Raw genomic sequence first — 18,773 nt, forward strand, 5'->3', positions numbered from 1 at the left:
ATTACTAAATAGTTATTTGCGAATGGACTCTCATTAAACATGGATAAAACTCAGTAAATAACACATCATCATCAATAAATATAGAATTTGAACAGAAGTCTACTGCTAAGGCACAATATTCCAAATGTTTGGGTGGGTGCACTGATGAGACATTCAACTGGAAGAAACACATTGATGACATGCTGAAACGGTTTTGAGTTCAGCTATGTATGCTATTCGGGTTATTGCAAATTTGGGCGATAAGCATATAAATAAATTAGCTTATTATGCCCATTTTGATTCACTGCTTTTGTATCGCACAGTATTTTGCGGTAACCGTTCATTAAAGAAAAAAGTATTCATTGCACAAAAGCTTGTAATCAAAATAATAGCTGGAGCTCAGCCAAGAGAATCTAGCACACATTCATTTAAAGAACTAGGAATATTCATAGTAGCTTTGCAATATATGTGTATATATTCACCTGTGAGTTTGTTATTAATAATCCACCCTAATTCAAAAGCAACAGAAATGTGCATAACTACAACACTAAGAGAAACACTGGTCTTCATTGCGTTCGGTTAAATCTAACTTCGGCACAGAAAAGCGTGAGGTATGCTGCCACAAAAATCTTTGGTCACTTACCAAATAGCCTCTAAAGTCTGACAGGTAACCAACCAACATCTAAAAACAAAGTAACAGAATTTCTGAATGACAACTCCTTCTACTCAATAGATGAATTTTTAGACATCATGTAGTGATCTTACAAAGAAAATAATATGTACACTTGAATTATGGCATATAAAGAAATCTTTTGTTAAACTGACGCGTTCCACATCGTTATGAAATGTTGTATTCATGCTCTGGATCAAATATTAATCTAATTTAATGTAATCTGTCCTTTATACTTACATGGCACATCAGCTTTTGCGGATAGATACATTAAACCACACTCTCATGTAAGGGTTATTAACCCTGGTGAAATCTGTGTCTCACGGATACATACCCAGTGTCGCATTTGTAAAATCTATTATACATACAAATATAATTAATACATTCCATGTTAACCAGACAGCGTAGTCAACTCCTCAACTTGCTTACCCCATGCCGCTATTATGTCTCAGTTGGTAACGAACAAGAGAGTTAATGTAACGACTGAATTTGTTACTCTCTGTGAATAATGTGAACTGCTTTCAGAAATTGTAAATGCAAAAGATTATGTAGATGGTTTAGCCGACGCTAGCGAGATGAAGTTGGAGCATAATCTGACAAAACACTGTGGTGCTGGTCGTGTGTGCATGCGGTGTTGATCCTTACGCCTGAGTGAGGAACAAAAGCACATACACCAGCAAAACCTTCATCAATGTCTGGGAAACCTTATCATAGAATGACCGCTCATACCTTGTATTCGTGTAAAATATAATCGTGGAAGCAGTATGTTTTCCTGATATCCAACATATTCAATTTCTGTTTATAGAGCACAAGTTGTCTGTGCAGCTGCGATATCATAACTGCCCTCACAAAACGCAACACACATTCTTTTTTTCTAAAATGTGCCACAGGCTATTCCCACACACTTCTATGAGGATAGATACAGCAAGCTGTACTGATTATCTTACAAACAATGGAAAATGTGTAGTAAAGCTTGATGAGATGTTCAGTATTTCACTAAGTTTGCTTTGAATGCGCATTTTTTTTGATAGATGTACCGTGTTTCATACTGGGCAAATGAGAACGAACTATTGCACGTTTATAGTGCTTATATTTATATACCCGATGTTGCCATATGGAGGGAAAATGCCACAGATAAACAAAATATTATCAGAATAGGAAGAACTGTATACACATAAGACGATTTTTTTACATTTCTGACATATTTTGGTTAGATGCACACGTTAGTAACAAGCACAACACACATCAGTTTTACTGGACTCCACTATCACTTTCAATTGTTAAATCTTTATCAAATGAATGTTTCTTAAGATTTGTTTTGGTTCCTCCAGATAAAATCTGTTTTGTTCACTGTATACTATATAATTTGAAACATCCATTATAGAAATAAAAAAAATAAATGATTCACTATAGCTGTAGAAGCTATTTCGCTTGGAATGAAACTGAACAGAAATGTTTTGCATTATTTTCAGCGAATAATTCCATAAGATTTCCCTAACCTCTCAGGAGACTTCATCTCAAACTCTCTTTCGACTGAGTGTTTCGTGGGTTTCTACTCTGAGCCGCTATCCGTCTCCCAACTCCCTCCCCAAGGACCGCCATAGTGCGAATTACGACGTCAAACACAACTTAATTTCGCAGCGGAACTATTTATTATACGATATGGCCTCCAATTAAGGTAGTCACTAACGAAAGAGGGGACATTCAAGATTAACGTACCACCAACGATTGGGTCTTCAGTGTGGCCAACAAGCTCCGATAGCAGGAGGATAAAATCAGCCTTATAGTAGGATCACGTAATTGATAACACTGTACAATTATTTTAACTCATCTACCGAGATCAAAGAGTCCACTGGATTACCAATGACATTTCTACTTAAATATCTGAAACATGATGGCACGCAAGTCAGTCAGTGGAAGCAGCCGGTATATTTCCTAACACATCATACATTCCCCGAGACCACAGGAAGGCCGGCTGATCAGAAAAGCTGCACAGATCAAAATGATACGAATTATGATTTCAGAAATATTTCCTACGCAGATTAGAAGCAATTATTTCGGATCATTATCAGCCATTTAACATACATTGATCAATAGAGGTCACATCGAAGCATTAGTTCCAGCCATACTGATCCGTGTTTCTTCAATGCATGTTGAATAAGTCCTCCCCACCTGGACGAAAGTGTTCCCTGATACATTTGTTATCTTCATTTGTTACCTTTCGTGTCATTCCTAGTAAATCCCTACACACAAGTCTCCATCACCTGGTGTTCAACCTTAAATTTTTGCAATGGTTTTCGCATTAAAAGTCCATGTATCATGGCCATAAATCTATATTCACAATCCTCGGAGATGGTAAATTTTCTTCATTTAGATACTCTACTCATTTCATGAAAAGAATTTATCTCCTTTTTATTCTTTCAGAAATGAAGAAATAAAATTTACATAGGATGTCTCCCACATGTACATTACTGGAATATCGTATATGGATCACGGGAGGAAAGTATTTTATGTGTTACAGTCACTAGACCCAAGTCTGGAAAGACGACCACATCACCGAACACTGCCAATATGCTGTGAGTATAATGACAGCTTCGCAGGCAGTAATTCCTTCATGGTCTTTTAATCAGCGCATAGAGGGAACTCCGATTGTCAGGTTACCTCATAGAACATTCTCGCTATGTCGTTTGAGATCTATCCGGGGAGATCCAAATGATGACTCGGAAACTATTGCAGCTGTTCATCAATAAGGCAAATAGTGAGTGTTCTAACACTTTCATTTATGATGGAACACTCTCCTACTGGACGGGTACAAAGGTGTCACAGGATGTCACATATATACATCAGTGTAGTCGTAGTTCCACATATCAAAAAATGCCAGTTTGTACGTCGACTGGAAAATACATTAGCTAATTTAAAGGCTGAACATTACTCTAAGATTTAACGGCTGTCCATGTGTCATAACATAGTTCTAATCTGTTCCTGATAAAACACGTGATACCACTGGAGTAGAGTGTGTAGGGAATGGTTCCCTGTTGGTCAGACTCCCATTCTACTTGTTGGTGTCCTGGTTCAAAATGGTTCAAATGGCTCTGAGCACTATGGGACTCAACTTCTGAGGTCATTAGTCCCCGAGAACTTAGAACTAGTTAAACCTAACTAACCTACGGACATCACAAACATCCATGCCCGAGGCAGGATTCGAACCTGCGACCGTAGCGGTCTTGCGGTTCCAGACTGCAGCGCCTTTAACCGCACGGCCACTTCGGCCGGCGGTGTCCTGGTATCCACATACTATATTTCTATCGCTAGAGCTACCAGGCTCGCCTAGGCTGGAGTCCTGACAGAAATGACGAACTATGCGCTAAATCTTTAGACATAGAGGAATATGCAATGTTATACGGAATACAGCTGAATATGTAGTCTTGACTGTGACACGAAAGTTACCACTATTATTTATACAGGGTTAACGACAGAGACACTACAGCTTCCAAAATTCGACTACTCTATTGCCCGGTCGATATTTACGGCATTACAGTAGTTTCGTTTCAATATCGCAGAGAACAGTTACGTCAAAACGGTCTTAGAGATTGGGCGAATTACAGATCAAAAACTGGTATAGAAAGTTATACTTCGGTACCACACGATTCGACGGTCAATGCTATTGGGTTAGTATACTTCATTGCTATATTCGCTAGACACGTTTCTTTGTAGACGTAACATACAGTATCATATCACCCAACAATTCTTTTAATACAGTCTCACAGCAGTGTGGCTGAGCGAGATGCTGATTTAAATGTAAAACTCAGCGATTCCACAGAAATGACATAAACACCGATCAGACCAGCAATCTACATCTACATCTACATCTATACTCCGCGAGCCACCTTACGGTGTGTGGCGGAGGGTACTTATTGTACCACTATCTGATCCCCCCTTCCCTGTTCCATTCACGAATTGTGCGTGGGAAGAACGACTGCTTGTAAGTCTCCGTATTTGCTCTAATTTCTCGGATCTTTTCGTTGTGATCATTACGCGAGATATATGTGGGCGGTAGTAATATGTTGCCCATCTCTTCCCGGAATGTGCTCTCTCGTAATTTCGATAATAAACCTCTCCGTATTGCGTAACGCCTTTCTTGAAGTGTCCGCCACTGGAGCTTGTTCAGCATCTCCGTAACGCTCTCGCGCTGACTAAATGTCCCCATGACGAATCGCGCTGCTTTTCGCTGGATCATGTCTATCTCTTCTATTAATCCAACCTGGTAAGGGTCCCATACTGATGAGCAATACTCAAGAATCGGACGAACAAGCGTTTTGTAAGCTACTTCTTTCGTCGATGAGTCACATTTTCTTAGAATTCTTCCTATGAATCTCAACCTGGCGCCTGCTTTTCCCACTATTTGTTTTATGTGATCATTCCACTTCAGATCGCTCCGGATAGTAACTCCTAAGTATTTTACGGTCGTTACCGCTTCCAATGATTTACCACCTATGGCATAATCGTACTGGAATGGATTTCTGCCCCTATGTATGCGCATTATATTACATTTATCTACATTTAGGGAAAGCTGCCAGCTGTCGCACCATTCATTAATCCTCTGCAGGTCTTCCTGGAGTACGTACGAGTCTTCTGATGTTGCTACTTTCTTGTAGACAACCGTGTCATCTGCAAATAGCCTGACGGAGCTACCGATGTTGTCAACTAAGTCATTTATGTATATTGTAAACAATAAAGGTCCTATCACGCTTCCTTGCGGTACTCCCGAAATTACCTCTACATCTGCAGATTTTGAACCGTTAAGAATGACATGTTGTGTTCTTTCTTCTAGGAAATCCTGAATCCAATCACAAACCTGGTCCGATATTCCGTAAGCTCGTATTTTTTTCACTAAACGTAAGTGCGGAACCGTATCAAATGCCTTCCTGAAGTCCAGGAATACGGCATCAATCTGCTCGCCAGTGTCTACGGCACTGTGAATTTCTTGGACAAATAGGGCGAGCTGAGTTTCACATGATCTCTGTTTGCGGAATCCATGTTGGTTATGATGAAGGAGATTTGTATTATCTAAGAACGTCATAATACGAGAACATAAAACATGTTCCATTATTCTACAACAGATTGACGTAAGCGAAATAGGCCTATAATTATTCGCATCTGATTTATGACCCTTCTTGAAAATGGGAACGACCTGCGCTTTCTTCCAGTCGCTAGGTACTTTACGTTCTTCCAGAGATCTACGATAAATTGTTGATAGAAAGGGGGCAAGTTCTTTAGCATAATCACTGTAGAATCTTACGGGTATCTCGTCTGGTCCGGATGCTTTTCCGCTACTAAGTGATAGCAGTTGTTTTTCAATTCCGATATCGTTTATTTCAATATTTTCCATTTTGGCGTCCGTGCGACGGCTGAAGTCAGGGACCGTGTTACGATTTTCCGCAGTGAAACAGTTTCGGAACACTGAATTCAGTATTTCTGCAATTAAGTGAAATAACGTGATTTAGTTTTATTAGCCAACCGTACCATGTGTTAACATTCCACATCAGACCAATATTGTAGCAGAATCCAAATCATTACCCATATGACGCGTGTTCTCGCTGAATCGAATGCAAACAGCGCCCACATTAGACCATGGTGCACGCAACAATGGAAGACAGTTGAATATCGGTAAGTTCATTTCCGAGGAAACGATCCCGTCAGTTGGCTCATGATGACCAATGCTATACGGTGTGATCCGAGTGCGCTTCGACTGCGAACGTTGGAGTACTTCCTCCGCTGGAAGTACGCTGAGGTAAGCCTCATTTCCATTTCAGCTCGGAATTATATGCTTAACAACTACTTATGTCTGTACGTTGAGTTATGCGAGTACGAAATTTGATACTGTAACGAATGACATGACAACATATCGAGAGCAGGTGTCCAGCAGTTGCTCGGCGCATAGCACATCGAGATACGACGCGGCGAACGTTTTCCACTTGTCATCCAACGCTATTACACTTTTTCCAGAGACATACAGCGATTTATCACTCACTTTTATTTATTTATTTGGCACTAGTTGCTTGTGTATGTTGTTGTATCTGCATTTACGGTATTGTGACACTTGAAAGACGCTGGTGTTCTGAATTTGCGCCTCATGAAGTGAACTAAAAACGCCGATAACAATTTAATGAGAGTTAGGAATTTTGAGTTCTGTTGCGATGATGTTCCTTTGTATTTAGATGCGAATGCTCATGAAGACCGTTCGTGTGTAGGCTCTGATGTGGCCACCTATGGGCAAACGGCGCCAGACTTATGATTCCTCTGTGGCAGTCAACGTGTTAAGCCAAAGTGCAAGCAGGTCAACAGTAACTTTGACTCACTGTGTGTACTTCCATTGTTTACACTGGAATGGGATAATGTTCTGGGGACACTCAGCCTCTTACTTTTTTCAGCCTATGACAAGAAGAACGACTGAAATTCTTCTTCAGACGTAAGAAATGACTTGAGTTAGGCACATTGAAAGAGATAGTTCACATAAACGGTTATGAGAGTACAGTGGTTTAAGCTGTGCATATTCAGGAACAAGATACCTCCAAAGAAAACAACGTTGACAGTATCACACTATCAAGGGAGCAGCCTAGAGAAACAGTGATATACGCTATATTACAATACTATGATCGTATTTCTAATGAGATACGCAGAAGAGGCAAAGAAACTGGTACACCTGCCTAATATCGCGTAGGGCCCGCGAACACGCAGAAGTGCTTTTAGGTTAGAGGTTCTCGGGAAAATACAACACAAGAAGAACGTAGATACAAGAACCATTAGTATAACGGTTGTAAATTGTCGTAGCTGCGTTGGGAAAGTACCAGAGCTCCAAGCGCTAATAGAAAGCACTGATGCTCAAATCTTTATAAGCACTGAAAGCTGGCTAAAGCCGGATATAAGCTCAGCCGAAATTTTTGCAAAGAACCTAACGGTTTTCCGAAAGGATAGGCTAAACACGATTGGCGGTGGCATGTTTCTTGCTGTCAGAAGTAGTTTAACTTGTCGCGAAACTGAAGTAGATACTTTCTGTGAGTTAGTATGGGCAGAGGTCATTGTTGGTAACCGGAATAAAATACTAATTGGATCCTTTTTCCGACCTCCCAACTCAGATGATACAGTTGCTGAAAGGTTCAAAGAAAACTTGAGTTTCATTTCAAACACCTCATACGATAATAGTTGGTGGTGACTTTAATTTACCCTCGATATGTTGGCGAAAGTACATGTTTAATTCCGGAGGTACGCATAAAACATCATTCGAAATTGTGCTGAACACATTCTCTGAAAATTATTTCGAGCAGTTAGTTCATGAGTCCACATGAATAGTAAACGGCTGTGAAAACACTTGACCTAATAGCAACGTATAATCCTGAGTTAATAACGAGCATCAAAACCGATTCAGGGATTAGTGAACACAGGGTTGTCGTAGCGAGATTGAATTTTATAATCCCCAAATCCTCGAAAAATAAACCTATTCAAAATAAGGAGATAAAAATTCACTTGACGCCTTCCTGAGAGACAATCTCCACTCATTCCATATAAATGATATAAGTGTAGACCAGATGTGGCTTAAATTCAAAAAAATATCATCGGCAGCAATTGAGAGATTTATACCCAATAAATTAACAAACGACGGAGCTGATCCTCCTTGCTACAGAAAACGGGTGAGAACACTGTTGCAGAGCCCGCATCTCGTGGTCGTGCGGTAGCGTTCTCGCTTCCCACGCCCGGGTTCCCGGGTTCGATTCCCGGCGGGGTCAGGGATTTTCTCTGCCTCGTGATGGCTGGGTGTTGTGTGATGTCCTTAGGTTAGTTAGGTTTAAGTAGTTCTAAGTTCTAGGGGACTGATGACCATAGATGTTAAGTCCCATAGTGCTCAGAGCCATTTAGCCCAACACTGTTGCAGAAACAACGAAACAAACATGCCAAATTTAAACAGACGCGAAATCCTCAAGATTGGCAATCTTTTACAGAAGCTCTAAATTTAGCGCGGACTTCAATGCGAGATGCTTATAACAGTTTCCACAACGAAACTCTGTCTCGAAACCTGGCAGAAAATCCAAAGAGGTTCTGGTCGTATGTGAAGTATGTTAGCGCCAAGAAACAGTCAATGCCTTCTCTGCGAGATAGCAATGGAGATACTATCGCAGACAGTGCTGCCAAAGGAGAGTTATTAAACACAGCCTTCCGAAATGCCTTCACAAAAGAAGACGAAGTAAATAGTCCAGTATTCGTATCGAGAACAGCTGCCAACATGAGTAACGTAGATGTAAATATCCTCGGAGTAGTGAAGCAACTTAAATCACTTAATAAAAGCAAGTCTTCTGGTCCAGACTGTATACCAATTAGGTTCCTTTCGGAGTACGCTGATGCATTAGCTCCATACGTAAAAATCATATACAACCGTTCGCTCGACGAAAGATCCGTACTCAAGGACTAGGAAGTTGCACAGGCCACACCAATGTTCAACAAAGGTAGTAGGAGTAATCCACTAAATTACAGGCCCATATCGTTAACGTCGATATGCAGCAGGATTTTGGAACATATATTGTGCTCAAACATTATGAATTACCTCAAAGATAACTGTCTATTGACACACAGTCAACATGGGTTTAGAAAAGATCGTTCCTGTGAAACACAACTAGCTCTTTATTCACATGAAGTGCTGAGTGCTATTGACAAGAGATTTCAGATCTATTCCGTATTTCTGGATTTCCAGAAGGCTATTGACACTGTACCACACAAGCGGCTCGTAGTGAAATAGCTTGCTCATTGAATAGTGTCTCAGTTATGTGACTGGATTTGTGATTTCCTGTCAGAGAGGCCACAGTTCGTAGTAATTGACGGAAAGTCATCGAGTAAAACAGAAGTGATTTCTGGCGTTCCTTAACGTAGTGTTATAGGCCCTTTGCTTTTCCTTATCTATATAAACGATATGGGAGACAATCTGAGCAGCCGTCTTTAGTTTTTTGCAGATGACGCTGTCGTTTATCGACTAATAAAGTCATCAGAAGATCTAAACAAATTGCAAAAAGATTTAGAAAAGATACCTGAATGGTGCGAAAAGTGGCAGTTGACCCTAAATAACGAGAAGTGTGAGGTCATCCACATGAGTGCTAAAAGGAACTCAAACTTCGGTTACACGATAAATAAAAAAATGGCTCTGAGCACTATGGGACTCAACTGCTGAGGTTATTAGTCCCCTAGAACTTAGAACTAGTTAAACCTAACTAACCGAAGGACATCACAAACATCCATGCCCGAGGCAGGATTCGAACCTGCGACCGTAGCGGTCTTGCGGTTCCAGACTGCAGTGCCTTTAACCGCACGGCCACTTCGGCCGGCTACACGATAAATAAGTCTAAACTAAATCCGTAAATTCAACTAAATACCTAGGTATTACAATTACAAACAACTTAAAATAGATTGAACACACAGAAAATGATGTGAAGATGGCTAACCAAAGACTGCGTTTAATAGCAGGACACTTAGAAAATGTAACAGACCTACTAAGGAGACTGCCTACACTACGCTTGTCCATCCTCTTTTAGACTACTGCTACGCGGTGTGGAATCCTTACCAGATAGGACTGACGGAGTACATTGAAAAAGTTCAAAGAAAGGCAGCACGTTTTGTATTATCGCGAAATATGGGAGAGAGTGTCACAGAAATGATAAAGGATTTGGGCTGGATATCATTAAAATAATGGCATTTTTCGTTGCGAAAGAATCTTCTCACGAAATTCCAATCACCAACTTTCTCCTCCGAATGCGAAAATATTTTGTTGACACCGACCTACATAGGGGGGAACGATCACCACGATAAAATAAGGTAAATCAGAGCTCGTACGGAAAGATATAAGTGTTCATTCTTTCCGCGCACTATACGAGATTGGAATAATAGAGAATTGTGAAGGTGATTCGATGAACCTTGTGCCAGGCACTTAAATGTGATTTCCAGAGTATCAATGTAGATGTAGATGTAGATGAAGTGTTGCAACACGGTGTGGCGTGGACTCGACTAATGTCTAAAGAAGTGCTGTAGGGAACTGACACCATGAATCCTGCAGGGCTGCCCATAAATCCGTAAGCATACAAGTACGTTCAAACTCACTTAAATCTTGATAACCTGCCATTGTAGCAGCAGTAACAGATCAAACAACTGCGCCAGACACTTGTTGCCTTATGAAGGTTTTATCCACTTGACAAACCTGTCTAAGGACATTTGATTATGCTGTTTTCTTTTAATCCCTTGCTTGTTAATGTGCCTTTTATCGTGTTGTCCCTTTTAGTTGCTGTTTTAACCTTGTGCCTCGCTGTGCATTCATAACTTAGTCTGGGCTCTTATGACCACTGTAGTTGTGCGCCCTAAAAGCACAAAAAAAAAGTTGCCGACCGCGGCGCCTTATTCTGCCTGTTTACATATCTTTGTATTTGAATACCCATGCCTATATCAGTTTCTTTGATGCTTCAGTGTTGATAGCTCTTTCCATAATACGAATGTGCAGATATGTTTCCATATGCAAAATTAGATAGGCTGATCTTTACGCCATAGCACCTACAAGCGAAATGTAATGAAACAATCAGGTATCTACAAAGTTAATTGTGATGACTGTCAAAAATATTATATTGGACAAATAGGAAGAAGCTTGGAACTAGGCTGACGGAACATTGGAATATTAGTACCAGCAAGAAATCTTCGTTTAGCAATCACTTTCTCACTAGTACACACACTACTAATAGCCCTAATGCACTGGAGGTTTTACATGTCACTATTAACGACAGATTAATGAACATTTATGAAGAGCTGGAAATTTTTGCTGCTTTTACTAAACATTTCGAGTGAGTCTTATATGAACAGATGGATTTGAAAAACATATTTTGTGCAAAATTTAAAAAAAGTGTAATTTTAATTTACTGAGTTCCACTCTCTTCTATCATGCGGCCTCAAACTCTTCATTCTCTGCCTTTCTGTTTTACAGATATCCTTCATTTTTTTAACATTGTGCTGTTTTGGTGCTTTGGATTTACATTGAATTGACTCTTAAAGTTTTTATAATTTCCTGATTTTTATAGTTTACTTTATATTATGGTGAGAGATTTTACTTCATTCATAAATTACATGGTGTCCTCAAATTTCAGTCCCGAATTTATCACAGGTGCCATTTGTGTAACGTACTGCCTTTATATTTTATATCAGTTGTTACAAAGGGATTTTATCTTTTGACATCTTTATATTTTATAAAGGTTGACTATCGATTACCACCTTGTCAAAGATAAAAATTGTTAGCAATTTTGTAGAGCCACTGTCCATATATCGCTAAGTTTCATAGCCTCCTCTTTATCTTTGACAAGGTGGTAATCGATAGTCAACCTTATCTTTGCTATGGATTATCACTGCTCATCACGTGTCACCTGAACCACGCTCCCTTTCTCACAATATATAAGTCGCTCTCAGACACCCGACCAGTCAGTCGACAAGACTCAGCGGAGCAGCGCCTCTGAGGAAGTCCAGCGCAGTCCTGGACGAAACGTAAGGAGCAGAAAAGTTCTTGGACCACGACCTCACATCCCGGAAAGTATATCAACAGCCAGATTTTATGTTATCTGTGACCGCTGCTGGGATGGAATGTTCATGGCTGTATGAACTGTCTGAGTACCGGGCATTGCAGTAATTCACCATCAATCAGGTATATATATATATATATATATATATATATATATATATATATATATATATATATATATATATATATATATATATACACTCCTGGAAATTGAAATAAGAACACCGTGAATTCATTGTCCCAGGAAGGGGAAACTTTATTGACACATTCCTGGGGTCAGATACATCACATGATCACACTGACAGAACCACAGGCACATAGACACAGGCAACAGAGCATGCACAATGTCGGCACTAGTACAGTGTATATCCACCTTTCGCAGCAATGCAGGCTGCTATTCTCCCATGGAGACGATCGTAGAGATGCTGGATGTAGTCCTGTGGAACGGCTTGCCATGCCATTTCCACCTGGCGCCTCAGTTGGACCAGCGTTCGTGCTGGACGTGCAGACCGCGTGAGACGACGCTTCATCCAGTCCCAAACATGTTCAATGGGGGACAGATCCGGAGATCTTGCTGGCCAGGGTAGTTGACTTACACCTTCTAGAGCACGTTGGGTGGCACGGGATACATGCGGACGTGCATTGTCCTGTTGGAACAGCAAGTTCCCTTGCCGGTCTAGGAATGGTAGAACGATGGGTTCGATGACGGTTTGGATGTACCGTGCACTATTCAGTGTCCCCTCGACGATCACCAGTGGTGTACGGCCAGTGTAGGAGATCGCTCCCCACACCATGATGCCGGGTGGTGGCCCTGTGTGCCTCGGTCGTATGCAGTCCTGATTGTGGCGCTCACCTGCACGGCGCCAAACACGCATACGAACATCATTGGCACCAAGGCAGAAGCGACTCTCATCGCTGAAGACGACACGTCTCCATTCGTCCCTCCATTCACGCCTGTCGCGACACCACTGGAGGCGGGCTGCACGATGTTGGGGCGTGAGCGGAAGACGGCCTAACGGTGTGCGGGACCGTAGCCCAGCTTCATGGAGACGGTTGCGAATGGTCCTCGCCGATACCCCAGGAGCAACAGTGTCCCTAATTTGCTGGGAAGTGGCGGTGCGGTCCCCTACGGCACTGCGTAGGATCCTACGGTCTTGGCGTGCATCCGTGCGTCGCTGCGGTCCGGTCCCAGGTCGACGGGCACGTGCACCTTCCGCCGACCACTGGCGACAACATCGATGTACTGTGGAGACCTCACGCCCCACGTGTTGAGCAATTCGGCGGTACGTCCACCCGGCCTCCCGCATGCCCACTATACGCCCTCGCTCAAAGTCCGTCAACTGCACATACGGTTCACGTCCACGCTGTCGCGGCATGCTACCAGTGTTAAAGACTGCGATGGAGCTCCGTATGCCACGACAAACTGGCTGACACTGACGGTGGCGGTGCACAAATGCTGCGCAGCTAGCGCCATTCGACGGCCAACACCGCGGTTCCTGGTGTGTCCGCTGTGCCGTGCGTGTGATCATTGCTTGTACAGCCCTCTCGCAGTGTCCGGAGCAAGTATGGTGGGTCTGACACACCGGTGTCAATGTGTTCTTTTTTCCATTTCCAGGAGTGTATATATATATATATATATATATATATATATATATATATATATATATATATATATATTCAGAAAATTTCAAATTTTATAAGATAAAAATACGAAAATGTGAAAAAAAATTTCCGTTCCAACTCACCTTAAGTCATTCAGTAGAAGAATTCTTGGGTTATAAAAGGCAGATTTTATGAACTGAATATGGAATCCAGCCCCGAAGCCATTCTCTCTCTCTCTCTCTCTCTCTCTCTCTTGACTTATCCTACTTTCAGTAAACTATTTAACTATGTAATATATCAGAGCAGATGTGTAACTCATGATGATGATGATGATGATGATGATGATGATGATGATGACTAAACCATAATTCCAAATGTTACTGTAAATTTTGAAATAGCATCCATGGCCACCTGCTACCAAAATACTCTTACAGTGTAATTAATATTCTGCAACTAACTGAACAATTAAACTGTTACTTAAGGGAAATAGATCACTGCAACACAACATAAAGATTAAACACTGTAAAAAATGTGTGAATGTAACTTCCAAAGTAAAATCATTGTGTGATGTTCTATATCTTAAATTTATGTACATTTTTAGAGTATGTAACCAGTCAGAGTAATGGGTACATTGAAACATGGCAGCCAATTCTGCATGCTATTTTCATCAAAATTAGAGCGTGATTTAGCAATTCAGTCACTGGAAACAGAGTAAATCGGTATGAGAATGGTTATTGATAGGATCGAATCGCAGTGACTGGGAGTAGAGTGCTCTACATAATCGTAACTTCTGTCCTTTATTAACACAGTCATAGGCTCACTGGGCTGTTAAAAGTTTCTGGGGCTCATGGGAATAAACAGCGAGTTGCATTTGAAGCCGCAAGCAGGGGACGTGACCGCCAAACGGGTCCAGCCAGGATAGAGGACCAGCCATATGTGTGGCGAATTCCTGGAATGAAGACCGGAACTCCCGTCCTGTGGGATGGCAAGGTATTGTCCATCTATAACACTGCACAAGCTGCCGGTCAAAGAGGCAACGAGTGCAGGAGATGGGGTGCCTATCTGTGTTTTGTGGACCTCCTTTGAAGATAGCTACCGACCAGTTGTAGAAAGCATGAGCCGCAGGAAACGAAGTCTAGCCTCATAGCGGCTCTTGTTTTATTTCTCGAGCCCTGAGGTGCGAGGCTAACGGCGTACGCAGAAGAACGCGCGATCGACATCATAGTGGGTAATGTTAACAGAGTAACACCCAAGTCAGTGTCTTTTGGTAGTAAGGGAGATGTTCCTGTATGATACACGTCTGAAGAAGAGGCGTTATTTTGGCGAGATTCTATAGTTGGAGGGAATCCTCGCCATTGGGCAGCAGTTCTTAATTTTGCAACTGGCACCTAGTAGCGTTTTGGCAGTAAGGAATTAGGAGGAAGCAAATGAGCACCAGGAGAGAAGGCACAAGGCGTTTGGTCGTGGAATGTCCACACCGGTTTGCTCTTTGGTTGCAGAGGTATCTGCATTGAATCCATGGATGCTAGTTACAGACAGCGGATCGACTTTTCGATGTATCACAGTTGGGCCTTGTAATCTGTCCCTCCCTCACATCATTTGTTGATTGTCATTGACTTCATAATTAACCCTTTTAATAAGCTTCGAGAGGAGTAGGATTTGCAATGAACTTTTTACTTATCTTCTTTTCTCATAGTTGGCTCCAGTTTTTCATGTCTCAGGGCTGATTCTTGAAGCTGAAACTTCTCATGGTTCCAACTGATGTAATAACTTCTGAAGAATTGCCTGAGCAGTAATTTCTGTTTTTATGTTAATTTTATTCTCTCACAATTTGCTATATCACACAATTTCCAGTTCAACAAAATCGAAAATTAGATTGTTATTGCTAAAAATAAAAAAAAGTCCGATCACATCAGAGGTATGCCCACTACTCCTAATCCACTCTGCAGTACTAACAATATTCTAAAGTTTACAAATTTTCTTGACAAATGACTTTCTATTAATTTCTGTACCATTATTTTATAAATGAATCCAGAAACAAATTTAATAATTAGTGTCACATTACGTAATTAATGATAGAAATTTTAAGTGAGCCAAATATTTCGTAATTTCACTTGTTTCTAAAGGAAAAGTTAGCACATATAGATTGTAACAATGAAAATAAAGTAATTTTTATATATTTTAGCCTGAAATATAATACATTGTGTACATTACCGTACTCAGTTCTTTTAGAGAAACAGTTTGGATAATATTAACCTGAAACTTCCTGGCAGATTAAAACTGTTTGCAGGACCGAGACTCGAACCTGTTTAAAAATTCGTAATTCCTTTTGGTATCGACTACTTCTATTGAGGAAAAGTAATGATAGGGGAGGGTAGCCTTTACAGCATGCAAAGTCTTCGATTTGCGAAAGCACTTCTGCAGTGTACAGCCCCATGTAACTCAACCTTACTCACGATGTGCATAATTGCTGCAAAGATTTTTGAATTCGAGTGGATGCAGCAATATACTGCACACCTTTCTGCAAAAGGGTTAAGGAATTCCAATCCAAATGCAGGTTTGATTTCTGCCGAGTATTAACTGAGTAAAAGTTGCTTATTCTTGGGAATAAGCTAATAATATTAACAAGAAATGACGATAAGGAATGTATATATATTGAGAGGCCAACGTCAAACTACCCAGATTCGTGAATGGGAGTCGACAAGAGGTTTGTAAACTTGCACCACTTACTGCGTGAACAGCCCGTTTCTGAGCCAAACATAGCCTTTTAGAATGGGAAGAGTTGCCCCAAAATACAATACAATATGACACAAGCGAATGAAAATAAGCAAAGTAGACAAATTTTCGTGTCGAACGACCACTAACTTCAGATACCCTCGGAATAGTAAAAATGGCAGCATTAACTCATCGAACAAGATCCTGAATGTGGGCTTTCCATGACAGTTTACTATCTGAACACCTAGAAATTTGCACTGTTCAGTTTCACTAATCATATGCTGGTTCTGTGAAATTAAAACGTCAAGTTTTGTTGAATTGTATGTTAGATGCTTTAAAAACTGCATCTTACTGTTAGTTTACTTTCTACAATCCATGAACTTAGGTCACGACCTACACTATTTGAAACCGAGCCAATGTTGCACACAACATTCTTTACTATCAAGCTAGTGTCATAAACAGAAATATTTTGGAGTTAACCATAATACTAGAGAGCATATCATTTATATAAATAAGAAAAAGAAGTGGTCCCAACACTGATCCCTGGGGCACCCCACACTTGACCATACCCCACTCAGACCCCATATCAGAGCCATTCTAAACATTGTGAATAATGACCTTTTGCTGTCTGTTGCTGAAGTAAGGGGTGAACCAATTGTGAGCTACGCCCGATATTCCGTAATGGTCCAACTTCTGGACCAATATTTTGTGATCAACACAGTAAAACACCTTAGTTAACTCAAATAACCTATCCAGTACCTCACAGAGGAAAGAGTATAGCGTTTTCAGTTGTTAAACGACTTCTAAAGCCAAACAGCAAATCGTGTGATATAAAATGATCAATTATCCTTACATACACAGCCTTTTCAATAACTTTAGCAAACACTGATGGCATAGAAATGTATGTAAAATTGTCTGCATTATCGCTCCCTTATTATAAAGTGGCTTTACTACTGCGTGACTTAATCATTCAGGAAACGGACCATACCTAAAGGAAAAATTACAAATGTGGCTAAATACAGGGCTAACATGTGCAGCACAGTACTTAAATTTTCTGTTAGGCAAACCATCATATCCATGAGAGTCCTTAGTCTTCAGTGATTTAATTATTGACTCAATCTCCCCTTTTCAGTATCACAGAGAAGTATTCCAGACATCAATCTTGGAAAGGCATTTTCCAAGAGAGTGATATGATTCCCTGTTGTTGCTGTTGTTGTGGTCTTCAGTCCTGAGACTGGTTTGATGCAGCTCTCCATGCTACTCTATCCTGTGCTAGCTTCTTCATCTTCCAGTACCTACTGCAGCCTATATGCTTCTGAATCTGCTTAGTGTATTCATCTCTTGCTCTCCCTCTACAATTTTTACCCTCCACACTGCCCTCCAATACTATATTGCTGATCCGTTGATACCTCAGAACATGATCTACCAACCGATCCCTTCTTCTAGTCAAGTTGTGCCACAAACTTCTCTTCTCTCCAATCCTATTCAATACGTCCTCATTAGTTACGTGATCTACCCACCTTATCTTCAGCATTCTTCTGTAGCACCACATTTGGAAAGCTTCTATTCTCTTCTTGTCCAAACTGGTTATCGTCCCTGTTTCACTTCCATACATGGCTACACTCCATACAAATACTTTCAGAAACGACTTCCTGACAATTAAATCTATACTCGATGTTAACAAATTTCTCTTCTTCAGAAACGCTTTCCTTGCCATTGCTAGTCTACACTTTATATCCTCTCTACTTCGGCCATAATAAGTTATTTTTCTCCCCAAATAGCAAAAAGTGCCTCATTTCCTAATCTAATTCCCTCAGCATCACCCGATTTAATTCGACTACATTCCATTATCCTCGTTTTGCTTTTGTTGATGTTAATCTTATACCCTCCTTTCAAGACACTGTCCATTCCGTTCAACTGCTCTTCCCAGTCCTTTGCTGTCTCTGACAGAATTACAATGTCATCAACAAACCTCAAAGTTTTTATTTCTTCTCCATGGATTTTAATACCTACTCCCAACTTTTCTTTTGTTTCCTTTACTGCTTGCTGAATATACAGATTGAATAGCATTGGGGAGAGGCTACAACCCTGTCTTACTCCCTCCCCAATCACTGCTTCCCTTTCATGTCCCTGGACTCTTATAACTGCCATCTGGTTTCTGTACAAATTGTAAATAGCCTTTCGCTCCCTGTATTTTACCCCTGCCACCTTGAGAAT

Source organism: Schistocerca nitens, chromosome 9 (genome assembly GCF_023898315.1).
Source record: "Schistocerca nitens isolate TAMUIC-IGC-003100 chromosome 9, iqSchNite1.1, whole genome shotgun sequence".
NCBI classification, from domain to species: Eukaryota; Metazoa; Arthropoda; class Insecta; order Orthoptera; family Acrididae; genus Schistocerca; species Schistocerca nitens.